A 14,332-nucleotide genomic window follows, 5' to 3' on the forward strand; every position below is an offset into this window, starting at 1 on the left:
CTAACCCCTAACCCCACAGTATATCCCTAACCCCTAACCCCACAGTATATCCCTAACCCCTAACCCCACAGTATATCCCTAACCCCACAGTATATCCCTAACCCCTAACCCCACAGTATATCCCTAACCCCACAGTATAACCCTAACCCCACAGTATATCCCTAACCCCTGACCCCACAGTATATCCCTAACCCCACAGTATATCCCTAACCCCACAGTATATCCCTAACCCCTAACCCCACAGTATATCCCTAACCCCTAACCCCACAGTATATCCCTAACCCCACAGTATAACCCTAACCCCTAACCCCACAGTATATCCCTAACCCCACAGTATATCCCTAACCCCACAGTATAACCCTAACCCCTAACCCCACAGTATAACCCTAACCCCTAACCCCACAGTATATCCCTGACCCCTAACCCCACAGTATATCCCTAACCCCACAGTATATCCCTAACCCCACAGTATATCCCTAACCCCTAACCCCACAGTATAACCCTAACCCCTAACCCACAGTCTAACCCTAACCCCTAACCCCACAGTATATCCCTAACCCCACAGTATATCCCTAACCCCTGACCCCACAGTATATCCCTAACCCCACAGTATATCCCTAACCCCTAACCCCACAGTATAACCCTGACCCCTAACCCCACAGTCTAACCCTAACCACTAACCCCACAGTATATCCCTAACCCCACAGTATATCCCTAACCCCACAGTATATCCCTAACCCCTGACCCCACAGTATATCCCTGACCCCTGACCCCACAGTATATCCCTAACCCCTAACCCCACAGTATATCCCTAACCCCTAACCCCACAGTCTAACCCTGACCCCTGACCCCACAGTCTAACCCTAACCACTAACCCCACAGTATATCCCTAACCCCACAGTATATCCCTAACCCCACAGTATATCCCTAACCCCACAGTATATCCCTAACCCCTAACCCCACAGTATATCCCTGACCCCTGACCCCACAGTATATCCCTAACCCCTAACCCCACAGTATATCCCTAACCCCTAACCCCACAGTATATCCCTAACCCCACAGTATATCCCTAACCCCACAGTATATCCCTAACCCCTAACCCCACAGTATAACCCTGACCCCTAACCCCACAGTATATCCCTAACCCCTAACCCCACAGTATAACCCTAACCCCTAACCCCACAGTATATCCCTAACCCCTGACCCCACAGTATATCCCTAACCCCTAACCCCACAGTATATCCCTAACCCCTAACCCCACAGTATAACCCTGACCCCTAACCCCACAGTATATCCCTAACCCCTAACCCCACAGTATAACCCTAACCCCTAACCCCACAGTATATCCCTAACCCCTGACCCCACAGTATATCCCTAACCCCTAACCCCACAGTATATCCCTAACCCCTAACCCCACAGTCTAACCCTGACCCCTAACCCACAGTATATCCCTAACCCCACAGTATATCCCTAACCCCTAACCCCACAGTATATCCCTAACCCCACAGTATATCCCTAACCCCTAACCCCACAGTATATCCCTAACCCCACAGTATATCCCTAACCCCTAACCCCACAGTATATCCCTAACCCCACAGTATATCCCTAACCCCACAGTATATCCCTAACCCCTACAGTATATCCCTAACCCCACAGTATATCCCTAACCCCCACAGTATATCCCTAACCCCTAACCCCACAGTATATCCCTAACCCCACAGTATATCCCTAACCCCTAACCCCACAGTATATCCCTAACCCCACAGTATATCCCTAACCCCACAGTATATCCCTAACCCCACAGTATATCCCTAACCCCACAGTATATCCCTAACCCCACAGTATATCCCTAACCCCTAACCCCACAGTATATCCCTAACCCCTGACCCCACAGTATATCCCTAACCCCACAGTATATCCCTAACCCCTAACCCCACAGTATATCCCTAACCCCTAACCCCACAGTATATCCCTAACCCCTAACCCCACAGTATATCCCTAACCCCACAGTATATCCCTAACCCCTAACCCCACAGTATATCCCTAACCCCTAACCCCACAGTATATCCCTAACCCCACAGTATACCCCTGACCCCACAGTCTAACCCTAACCCCACAGTATATCCCTAACCCCTAACCCCACAGTATATCCCTAACCCCACAGTATATCCCTAACCCCACAGTATACCCCTGACCCCACAGTCTAACCCTAACCCCACAGTATATCCCTAACCCCTAACCCCACAGTATATCCCTAACCCCTAACCCCACAGTATATCCCTAACCCCTAACCCCACAGTATATCCCTAACCCCACAGTATATCCCTAACCCCACAGTATACCCCTGACCCCACAGTCTAACCCTAACCCCACAGTATATCCCTAACCCCACAGTATATCCCTAACCCCTAACCCCACAGTATATCCCTAACCCCTAACCCCACAGTATATCCCTAACCCCTAACCCCACAGTATATCCCTAACTCCACAGTATATCCCTAACCCCTAACCCCACAGTATATCCCTAACCCCTAACCCCACAGTATATCCCTAACCCCACAGTATATCCCTAACCCCACAGTATACCCCTGACCCCACAGTCTAACCCTAACCCCACAGTATATCCCTAACCCCACAGTATATCCCTAACCCCTAACCCCACAGTATATCCCTAACCCCTAACCCCACAGTATAACCCTAACCCCTAACCCCACAGTATATCCCTAACCCCTAACCCCACAGTATATCCCTAACCCCTAACCCCACAGTATAACCCTGACCCCTAACCCCACAGTATAACCCTAACCCCTAACCCAACAGTATAACCCTAACCCCTAACCCCACAGTATAACCCCTAACCCAACAGTATAACCCTAACCCCTAACCCCACAGTATAACCCCTAACCCAACAGTATAACCCTAACCCCTAACCCCACAGTATAACCCCTAACCCTTTAAGAAGAACCAGGGACCTCTGGTCAAACCGGAGCAGCTGCTCAGAGGTAACATTCATAGTTGTACCTGGCCTTCGCTCACAGCGATCTAGTTGTTAGCAGACCTTGTTTAGGCAGGATACTGGTCTGCTTGAGCTCTGGACAGCTCTGGAAGATGGAATGGATTTGAAATAGAATCTCTGTCCTCCTACCCTGTGTAGCTGAATGGGCATTTAGATCCCCCTGTTCTCTAGTAGCTGTCCCTGTTGTTGAACCTGGCTGAGATGATCCTCCTGTTCTCTAGTAGCTGTCCCTGTTGTTGAACCTGGCTGAGATGATCCCCCTGTTCTCTAGTAGCTGTCCCTGTTGTTGAACCTGGCTGAGATGATCCCCCTGTTCTCTAGTAGCTGTCCCTGTTGTTGAACCTGGCTGAGATGATCCTCCTGTTCTCTAGTAGCTGTCCCTGTTGTTCAACCTGGCTGAGATGATCCTCCTGTTCTCTAGTAGCTGTCCCTGTTGTTGAACCTGGCTGAGATGATCCTCCTGTTCTCTAGTAGCTGTCCCTGTTGTTGAACCTGGCTGAGATGATCCTCCTGTTCTCTAGTAGCTGTCCCTGTTGTTGAACCTGGCTGAGATGATCCTCCTGTTCTCTAGTAGCTGTCCCTGTTGTTGAACCTGGCTGAGATGATCCTCCTGTTCTCTAGTAGCTGTCCCTGTTGTTGAACCTGGCTGAGATGATCCCCCTGTTCTCTAGTAGCTGTCCCTGTTGTTGAACCTGGCTGAGATGATCCTCCTGTTCTCTAGTAGCTGTCCCTGTTGTTGAACCTGGCTGAGATGATCCTCCTGTTCTCTAGTAGCTGTCCCTGTTGTTGAACCTGGCTGAGATGATCCTCCTGTTCTCTAGTTGCTCTGTCCCTGTTGTTGAACCTGGCTGAGATGATCCTCCTGTTCTCTAGTAGCTGTCCCTGTTGTTGAACCTGGCTGAGATGATCCTCCTGTTCTCTAGTAGCTGTCCCTGTTGTTGAACCTGGCTGAGATGATCCTCCTGTTCTCTAGTTGCTCTGTCCCTGTTGTTGAACCTGGCTGAGATGATCCTCCTGTTCTCTAGTAGCTGTCCCTGTTGTTGAACCTGGCTGAGATGATCCCCCTGTTCTCTAGTAGCTGTCCCTGTTGTTGAACCTGGCTGAGATGATCCTCCTGTTCTCTAGTAGCTGTCCCTGTTGTTGAACCTGGCTGAGATGATCCTCCTGTTCTCTAGTAGCTGTCCCTGTTGTTGAACCTGGCTGAGATGATCCTCCTGTTCTCTAGTAGCTGTCCCTGTTGTTGAACCTGGCTGAGATGATCCTCCTGTTCTCTAGTAGCTGTCCCTGTTGTTGAACCTGGCTGAGATGATCCTCCTGTTCTCTAGTAGCTGTCCCTGTTGTTGAACCTGGCTGAGATGATCCTCCTGTTCTCTAGTAGCTGTCCCTGTTGTTGAACCTGGCTGAGATGATCCCCCTGTTCTCTAGTAGCTGTCCCTGTTGTTGAACCTGGCTGAGATGATCCCCCTGTTCTCTAGTAGCTGTCCCTGTTGTTGAACCTGGCTGAGATGATCCTCCTGTTCTCTAGTAGCTGTCCCTGTTGTTGAACCTGGCTGAGATGATCCTCCTGTTCTCTAGTAGCTGTCCCTGTTGTTGAACCTGGCTGAGATGATCCTCCTGTTCTCTAGTAGCTGTCCCTGTTGTTGAACCTGGCTGAGATGATCCTCCTGTTCTCTAGTAGCTGTCCCTGTTGTTGAACCTGGCTGAGATGATCCTCCTGTTCTCTAGTAGCTGTCCCTGTTGTTGAACCTGGCTGAGATGATCCTCCTGTTCTCTAGTAGCTGTCCCTGTTGTTGAACCTGGCTGAGATGATCCCCCTGTTCTCTAGTAGCTGTCCCTGTTGTTGAACCTGGCTGAGATGATCCTCCTGTTCTCTAGTAGCTGTCCCTGTTGTTGAACCTGGCTGAGATGATCCTCCTGTTCTCTAGTAGCTGTTCCTGTTGTTGAACCTGGTTGAGATGATCCTCCTGTTCTCTAGTTGCTCTGTCCCTGTTGTTGAACCTGGCTGAGATGATCCTCCTGTTCTCTAGTAGCTGTCCCTGTTGTTGAACCTGGCTGAGATGATCCTCCTGTTCTCTAGTAGCTGTCCCTGTTGTTGAACCTGGCTGAGATGATCCTCCTGTTCTCTAGTTGCTCTGTCCCTGTTGTTGAACCTGGCTGAGATGATCCTCCTGTTCTCTAGTAGCTGTCCCTGTTGTTGAACCTGGCTGAGATGATCCCCCTGTTCTCTAGTAGCTGTCCCTGTTGTTGAACCTGGCTGAGATGATCCTCCTGTTCTCTAGTAGCTGTCCCTGTTGTTGAACCTGGCTGAGATGATCCTCCTGTTCTCTAGTAGCTGTCCCTGTTGTTGAACCTGGCTGAGATGATCCTCCTGTTCTCTAGTAGCTGTCCCTGTTGTTGAACCTGGCTGAGATGATCCTCCTGTTCTCTAGTAGCTGTCCCTGTTGTTGAACCTGGCTGAGATGATCCTCCTGTTCTCTAGTAGCTGTCCCTGTTGTTGAACCTGGCTGAGATGATCCTCCTGTTCTCTAGTTCTGTTCTCTAGTTGCTCTGTCCCTGTTGTTGAACCTGGCTGAGATGATCCTCCTGTTCTCTAGTAGATTTCCCTGTTGTTGAACCTGGCTGAGATGATCCTCCTGTTCTCTAGTAGCTGTCCCTGTTGTTGAACCTGGCTGAGATGATCCTCCTGTTCTCTAGTAGCTGTCCCTGTTGTTGAACCTGGCTGAGATGATCCTCCTGTTCTCTAGTAGCTGTCCCTGTTGTTGAACCTGGCTGAGATGATCCTCCTGTTCTCTAGTAGCTGTCCCTGTTGTTGAACCTGGCTGAGATGATCCTCCTGTTCTCTAGTAGCTGTCCCTGTTGTTGAACCTGGCTGAGATGATCCTCCTGTTCTCTAGTAGCTGTCCCTGTTGTTGAACCTGGCTGAGATGATCCTCCTGTTCTCTAGTAGCTGTCCCTGTTGTTGAACCTGGCTGAGATGATCCTCCTGTTCTCTAGTAGCTGTCCCTGTTGTTGAACCTGGCTGAGATGATCCCCTGTTCTCTAGTAGCTGTCCCTGTTGTTGAACCTGGCTGAGATGATCCTCCTGTTCTCTAGTAGCTGTCCCTGTTGTTGAACCTGGCTGAGATGATCCTCCTGTTCTCTAGTAGCTGTCCCTGTTGTTGAACCTGGTTGAGATGATCCTCCTGTTCTCTAGTTGCTCTGTCCCTGTTGTTGAACCTGGCTGAGATGATCCTCCTGTTCTCTAGTAGCTGTCCCTGTTGTTGAACCTGGCTGAGATGATCCTCCTGTTCTGTAGTAGCTGTCCCTGATGTTGAACCTGGCTGAGATGATCCTCCTGTTCTCTAGTTGCTCTGTCCCTGTTGTTGAACCTGGCTGAGATGATCCTCCTGTTCTCTAGTAGCTGTCCCTGTTGTTGAACCTGGCTGAGATGATCCCCCTGTTCTCTAGTAGCTGTCCCTGTTGTTGAACCTGGCTGAGATGATCCTCCTGTTCTCTAGTAGCTGTCCCTGTTGTTGAACCTGGCTGAGATGATCCTCCTGTTCTCTAGTAGCTGTCCCTGTTGTTGAACCTGGCTGAGATGATCCTCCTGTTCTCTAGTAGCTGTCCCTGTTGTTGAACCTGGCTGAGATGATCCTCCTGTTCTCTAGTAGCTGTCCATGTTGTTGAACCTGGCTGAGATGATCCCCCTGTTCTCTAGTAGCTGTCCCTTTTGTTGAACCTGGCTGAGATGATCCTCCTGTTCTCTAGTAGCTGTCCCTGTTGTTGAACCTGGCTGAGATGATCCTCCTGTTCTCTAGTAGCTGTCCCTGTTGTTGAACCTGGCTGAGATGATCCTCCTGTTCTCTAGTTGCTCTGTCCCTGTTGTTGAACCTGGCTGAGATGATCCTCCTGTTCTCTAGTAGCTGTCCCTGTTGTTGAACCTGGCTGAGATGATCCTCCTGTTCTCTAGTAGCTGTCCCTGTTGTTGAACCTGGCTGAGATGATCCTCCTGTTCTCTAGTTGCTCTGTCCCTGTTGTTGAACCTGGCTGAGATGATCCTCCTGTTCTCTAGTAGCTGTCCCTGTTGTTGAACCTGGCTGAGATGATCCCCCTGTTCTCTAGTAGCTGTCCCTGTTGTTGAACCTGGCTGAGATGATCCTCCTGTTCTCTAGTAGCTGTCCCTGTTGTTGAACCTGGCTGAGATGATCCTCCTGTTCTCTAGTAGCTGTCCCTGTTGTTGAACCTGGCTGAGATGATCCTCCTGTTCTCTAGTAGCTGTCCCTGTTGTTGAACCTGGCTGAGATGATCCTCCTGTTCTCTAGTAGCTGTCCCTGTTGTTGAACCTGGCTGAGATGATCCTCCTGTTCTCTAGTAGCTGTCCCTGTTGTTGAACCTGGCTGAGATGATCCCCCTGTTCTCTAGTAGCTGTCCCTGTTGTTGAACCTGGCTGAGATGATCCCCCTGTTCTCTAGTAGCTGTCCCTGTTGTTGAACCTGGCTGAGATGATCCTCCTGTTCTCTAGTAGCTGTCCCTGTTGTTGAACCTGGCTGAGATGATCCTCCTGTTCTCTAGTAGCTGTCCCTGTTGTTGAACCTGGCTGAGATGATCCTCCTGTTCTCTAGTAGCTGTCCCTGTTGTTGAACCTGGCTGAGATGATCCTCCTGTTCTCTAGTAGCTGTCCCTGTTGTTGAACCTGGCTGAGATGATCCTCCTGTTCTCTAGTAGCTGTCCCTGTTGTTGAACCTGGCTGAGATGATCGTCCTGTTCTCTAGTAGCTGTCCCTGTTGTTGAACCTGGCTGAGATGATCCCCTGTTCTCTAGTAGCTGTCCCTGTTGTTGAACCTGGCTGAGATGATCCTCCTGTTCTCTAGTAGCTGTCCCTGTTGTTGAACCTGGCTGAGATGATCCTCCTGTTCTCTAGTAGCTGTCCCTGTTGTTGAACCTGGCTGAGATGATCCTCCTGTTCTCTAGTTGCTCTGTCCCTGTTGTTGAACCTGGCTGAGATGATCCTCCTGTTCTCTAGTAGCTGTCCCTGTTGTTGAACCTGGCTGAGATGATCCCCTGTTCTCTAGTAGCTGTCCCTGTTGTTGAACCTGGCTGAGATGATCCTCCTGTTCTCTAGTAGCTGTCCCTGTTGTTGAACCTGGCTGAGATGATCCTCCTGTTCTCTAGTAGCTGTCCCTGTTGTTGAACCTGGCTGAGATGATCCTCCTGTTCTCTAGTAGCTGTCCCTGTTGTTGAACCTGGCTGAGATGATCCTCCTGTTCTCTAGTAGCTGTCCCTGTTGTTGAACCTGGCTGAGATGATCCTCCTGTTCTCTAGTAGCTGTCCCTGTTGTTGAACCTGGCTGAGATGATCCCCCTGTTCTCTAGTAGCTGTCCCTGTTGTTGAACCTGGCTGAGATGATCCCCTGTTCTCTAGTAGCTGTCCCTGTTGTTGAACCTGGCTGAGATGATCCTCCTGTTCTCTAGTAGCTGTCCCTGTTGTTGAACCTGGCTGAGATGATCCTCCTGTTCTCTAGTAGCTGTCCCTGTTGTTGAACCTGGCTGAGATGATCCTCCTGTTCTCTAGTAGCTGTCCCTGTTGTTGAACCTGGCTGAGATGATCCTCCTGTTCTCTAGTAGCTGTCCCTGTTGTTGAACCTGGCTGAGATGATCCTCCTGTTCTCTAGTAGCTGTCCCTGTTGTTGAACCTGGCTGAGATGATCGTCCTGTTCTCTAGTAGCTGTCCCTGTTGTTGAACCTGGCTGAGATGACCCCTGTTCTCTAGTAGCTGTCCCTGTTGTTGAACCTGGCTGAGATGATCCTCCTGTTCTCTAGTAGCTGTCCCTGTTGTTGAACCTGGCTGAGATGATCCTCCTGTTCTCTAGTAGCTGTCCCTGTTGTTGAACCTGGCTGAGATGATCCTCCTGTTCTCTAGTTGCTCTGTCCCTGTTGTTGAACCTGGCTGAGATGATCCTCCTGTTCTCTAGTAGCTGTCCCTGTTGTTGAACCTGGCTGAGATGATCCTCCTGTTCTCTAGTAGCTGTCCCTGTTGTTGAACCTGGCTGAGATGATCCTCCTGTTCTCTAGTTGCTCTGTCCCTGTTGTTGAACCTGGCTGAGATGATCCTCCTGTTCTCTAGTAGCTGTCCCTGTTGTTGAACCTGGCTGAGATGATCCCCCTGTTCTCTAGTAGCTGTCCCTGTTGTTGAACCTGGCTGAGATGATCCTCCTGTTCTCTAGTAGCTGTCCCTGTTGTTGAACCTGGCTGAGATGATCCTCCTGTTCTCTAGTAGCTGTCCCTGTTGTTGAACCTGGCTGAGATGATCCTCCTGTTCTCTAGTAGCTGTCCCTGTTGTTGAACCTGGCTGAGATGATCCTCCTGTTCTCTAGTAGCTGTCCCTGTTGTTGAACCTGGCTGAGATGATCCTCCTGTTCTCTAGTAGCTGTCCCTGTTGTTGAACCTGGCTGAGATGATCCTCCTGTTCTCTAGTTGCTCTGTCCCTGTTGTTGAACCTGGCTGAGATGATCCTCCTGTTCTCTAGTAGCTGTCCCTGTTGTTGAACCTGGCTGAAATGATCCTCCTGTTCTCTAGTAGCTGTCCCTGTTGTTGAACCTGGCTGAGATGATCCTCCTGTTCTCTAGTTGCTCTGTCCCTGTTGTTGAACCTGGCTGAGATGATCCTCCTGTTCTCTAGTAGCTGTCCCTGTTGTTGAACCTGGCTGAGATGATCCCCCTGTTCTCTAGTAGCTGTCCCTGTTGTTGAACCTGGCTGAGATGATCCTCCTGTTCTCTAGTAGCTGTCCCTGTTGTTGAACCTGGCTGAGATGATCCTCCTGTTCTCTAGTAGCTGTCCCTGTTGTTGAACCTGGCTGAGATGATCCTCCTGTTCTCTAGTAGCTTTCCCTGTTGTTGAACCTGGCTGAGATGATCCTCCTGTTCTCTAGTAGCTGTCCCTGTTGTTGAACCTGGCTGAGATGATCCTCCTGTTCTCTAGTTGCTCTGTCCCTGTTGTTGAACCTGGCTGAGATGATCCTCCTGTTCTCTAGTAGCTGTCCCTGTTGTTGAACCTGGCTGAGATGATCCTCCTGTTCTCTAGTAGCTGTCCCTGTTGTTGAACCTGGCTGAGATGATCCTCCTGTTCTCTAGTTGCTCTGTCCCTGTTGTTGAACCTGGCTGAGATGATCCTCCTGTTCTCTAGTAGCTGTCCCTGTTGTTGAACCTGGCTGAGATGATCCTCCTGTTCTCTAGTAGCTGTCCCTGTTGTTGAACCTGGCTGAGATGATCCTCCTGTTCTCTAGTTGCTCTGTCCCTGTTGTTGAACCTGGCTGAGATGATCCTCCTGTTCTCTAGTAGCTGTCCCTGTTGTTGAACCTGGCTGAGATGATCCTCCTGTTCTCTAGTAGCTGTCCCTGTTGTTGAACCTGGCTGAGATGATCCTCCTGTTCTCTAGTTGCTCTGTCCCTGTTGTTGAACCTGGCTGAGATGATCCTCCTGTTCTCTAGTAGCTGTCCCTGTTGTTGAACCTGGCTGAGATGATCCTCCTGTTCTCTAGTAGCTGTCCCTGTTGTTGAACCTGGCTGAGATGATCCTCCTGTTCTCTAGTTGCTCTGTCCCTGTTGTTGAACCTGGCTGAGATGATCCTCCTGTTCTCTAGTAGCTGTCCCTGTTGTTGAACCTGGCTGAGATGATCCTCCTGTTCTCTAGTAGCTGTCCCTGTTGTTGAACCTGGCTGAGATGATCCTCCTGTTCTCTAGTAGCTGTCCCTGTTGTTGAACCTGGCTGAGATGATCCTCCTGTTCTCTAGTAGCTGTCCCTGTTGTTGAACCTGGCTGAGATGATCCTCCTGTTCTCTAGTAGCTGTCCCTGTTGTTGAACCTGGCTGAGATGATCCTCCTGTTCTCTAGTAGCTGTCCCTGTTGTTGAACCTGGCTGAGATGATCCTCCTGTTCTCTAGTAGCTGTCCCTGTTGTTGAACCTGGCTGAGATGATCCCCCTGTTCTCTAGTAGCTGTCCCTGTTGTTGAACCTGGCTGAGATGATCCTCCTGTTCTCTAGTAGCTGTCCCTGTTGTTGAACCTGGCTGAGATGATCCTCCTGTTCTCTAGTAGCTGTCCCTGTTGTTGAACCTGGCTGAGATGATCCTCCTGTTCTCTAGTAGCTGTCCCTGTTGTTGAACCTGGCTGAGATGATCCTCCTGTTCTCTAGTAGCTGTCCCTGTTGTTGAACCTGGCTGAGATGATCCTCCTGTTCTCTAGTAGCTGTCCCTGGTGTTGAACCTGGCTGAGATGATCCTCCTGTTCTCTAGTAGCTGTCCCTGTTGTTGAACCTGGCTGAGATGATCCTCCTGTTCTCTAGTAGCTGTCCCTGTTGTTGAACCTGGCTGAGATGATCCTCCTGTTCTCTAGTAGCTGTCCCTGTTGTTGAACCTGGCTGAGATGATCCTCCTGTTCTCTAGTTCTGTTCTCTAGTTGCTCTGTCCCTGTTGTTGAACCTGGCTGAGATGATCCTCCTGTTCTCTAGTAGCTGTCCCTGTTGTTGAACCTGGCTGAGATGATCCTCCTGTTCTCTAGTAGCTGTCCCTGTTGTTGAACCTGGCTGAGATGATCCTCCTGTTCTCTAGTAGCTGTCCCTGTTGTTGAACCTGGCTGAGATGATCCTCCTGTTCTCTAGTAGCTGTCCCTGTTGTTGAACCTGGCTGAGATGATCCTCCTGTTCTCTAGTAGCTGTCCCTGTTGTTGAACCTGGCTGAGATGATCCTCCTGTTCTCTAGTAGCTGTCCCTGTTGTTGAACCTGGCTGAGATGATCCTCCTGTTCTCTAGTAGCTGTCCCTGTTGTTGAACCTGGCTGAGATGATCCTCCTGTTCTCTAGTAGCTGTCCCTGTTGTTGAACCTGGCTGAGATGATCCCCCTGTTCTCTAGTAGCTGTCCCTGTTGTTGAACCTGGCTGAGATGATCCTCCTGTTCTCTAGTAGCTGTCCCTGTTGTTGAACCTGGCTGAGATGATCCTCCTGTTCTCTAGTAGCTTTCCCTGTTGTTGAACCTGGCTGAGATGATCCTCCTGTTCTCTAGTTGCTCTGTCCCTGTTGTTGAACCTGGCTGAGATGATCCTCCTGTTCTCTAGTAGCTGTCCCTGTTGTTGAACCTGGCTGAGATGATCCTCCTGTTCTCTAGTAGCTGTCCCTGTTGTTGAACCTGGCTGAGATGATCCTCCTGTTCTCTAGTTGCTCTGTCCCTGTTGTTGAACCTGGCTGAGATGATCCTCCTGTTCTCTAGTAGCTGTCCCTGTTGTTGAACCTGGCTGAGATGATCCCCCTGTTCTCTAGTAGCTGTCCCTGTTGTTGAACCTGGCTGAGATGATCCTCCTGTTCTCTAGTAGCTGTCCCTGTTGTTGAACCTGGCTGAGATGATCCTCCTGTTCTCTAGTAGCTGTCCCTGTTGTTGAACCTGGCTGAGATGATCCTCCTGTTCTCTAGTAGCTGTCCCTGTTGTTGAACCTGGCTGAGATGATCCTCCTGTTCTCTAGTAGCTGTCCCTGTTGTTGAACCTGGCTGAGATGATCCTCCTGTTCTCTAGTAGCTGTCCCTGTTGTTGAACCTGGCTGAGATGATCCTCCTGTTCTCTAGTTGCTCTGTCCCTGTTGTTGAACCTGGCTGAGATGATCCTCCTGTTCTCTAGTAGCTGTCCCTGTTGTTGAACCTGGCTGAGATGATCCTCCTGTTCTCTAGTAGCTGTCCCTGTTGTTGAACCTGGCTGAGATGATCCTCCTGTTCTCTAGTTGCTCTGTCCCTGTTGTTGAACCTGGCTGAGATGATCCTCCTGTTCTCTAGTAGCTGTCCCTGTTGTTGAACCTGGCTGAGATGATCCCCCTGTTCTCTAGTAGCTGTCCCTGTTGTTGAACCTGGCTGAGATGATCCTCCTGTTCTCTAGTAGCTGTCCCTGTTGTTGAACCTGGCTGAGATGATCCTCCTGTTCTCTAGTAGCTGTCCCTGTTGTTGAACCCTGGCTGAGATGATCCTCCTGTTCTCTAGTAGCTTTCCCTGTTGTTGAACCTGGCTGAGATGATCCTCCTGTTCTCTAGTAGCTGTCCCTGTTGTTGAACCTGGCTGAGATGATCCTCCTGTTCTCTAGTTGCTCTGTCCCTGTTGTTGAACCTGGCTGAGATGATCCTCCTGTTCTCTAGTAGCTGTCCCTGTTGTTGAACCTGGCTGAGATGATCCTCCTGTTCTCTAGTAGCTGTCCCTGTTGTTGAACCTGGCTGAGATGATCCTCCTGTTCTCTAGTTGCTCTGTCCCTGTTGTTGAACCTGGCTGAGATGATCCTCCTGTTCTCTAGTAGCTGTCCCTGTTGTTGAACCTGGCTGAGATGATCCTCCTGTTCTCTAGTAGCTGTCCCTGTTGTTGAACCTGGCTGAGATGATCCTCCTGTTCTCTAGTTGCTCTGTCCCTGTTGTTGAACCTGGCTGAGATGATCCTCCTGTTCTCTAGTAGCTGTCCCTGTTGTTGAACCTGGCTGAGATGATCCTCCTGTTCTCTAGTAGCTGTCCCTGTTGTTGAACCTGGCTGAGATGATCCTCCTGTTCTCTAGTTGCTCTGTCCCTGTTGTTGAACCTGGCTGAGATGATCCTCCTGTTCTCTAGTAGCTGTCCCTGTTGTTGAACCTGGCTGAGATGATCCTCCTGTTCTCTAGTAGCAATCCCTGTTGTTGAACCTGGCTGAGATGATCCTCCTGTTCTCTAGTTGCTCTGTCCCTGTTGTTGAACCTGGCTGAGATGATCCTCCTGTTCTCTAGTAGCTGTCCCTGTTGTTGAACCTGGCTGAGATGATCCTCCTGTTCTCTAGTAGCTGTCCCTGTTGTTGAACCTGGCTGAGATGATCCTCCTGTTCTCTAGTAGCTGTCCCTGTTGTTGAACCTGGCTGAGATGATCCCCCCTGTTCTCTAGTAGCTGTCCCTGTTGTTGAACCTGGCTGAGATGATCCTCCTGTTCTCTAGTAGCTGTCCCTGTTGTTGAACCTGGCTGAGATGATCCTCCTGTTCTCTAGTAGCTGTCCCTGTTGTTGAACCTGGCTGAGATGATCCTCCTGTTCTCTAGTAGCTGTCCCTGTTGTTGAACCTGGCTGAGATGATCCCCCTGTTCTCTAGTAGCTGTCCCTGTTGTTGAACCTGGCTGAGATGATCCTCCTGTTCTCTAGTAGCTGTCCCTGTTGTTGAACCTGGCTGAGATGATCCTCCTGTTCTCTTGTTGCTCTGTCCCTGTTGTTGAACCTGGCTGAGATGATCCTCCTGTTCTCTAGTAGCTGTCCCTGTTGTTGAACCTGGCTGAGATGATCCTCCTGTTCTCTAGTAGCTGTCCCTGT

The 14,332-nt window shown here is 50.1% G+C and overlaps 1 protein-coding gene across 2 annotated transcripts in view; it reads left to right on the plus strand.

The window, feature by feature from the left end:
* Positions 1 to 14,332, plus strand: part of LOC121535540 (kinesin-associated protein 3) — a 74,830-nt gene that overhangs the window by 26,640 nt on the left and 33,858 nt on the right. The gene's annotated exons all lie outside the window — the stretch shown is intronic.

The sequence above is a fragment of the Coregonus clupeaformis genome, unplaced genomic scaffold (genome assembly GCF_020615455.1).
Source record: "Coregonus clupeaformis isolate EN_2021a unplaced genomic scaffold, ASM2061545v1 scaf1464, whole genome shotgun sequence".
NCBI classification, from domain to species: Eukaryota; Metazoa; Chordata; class Actinopteri; order Salmoniformes; family Salmonidae; genus Coregonus; species Coregonus clupeaformis.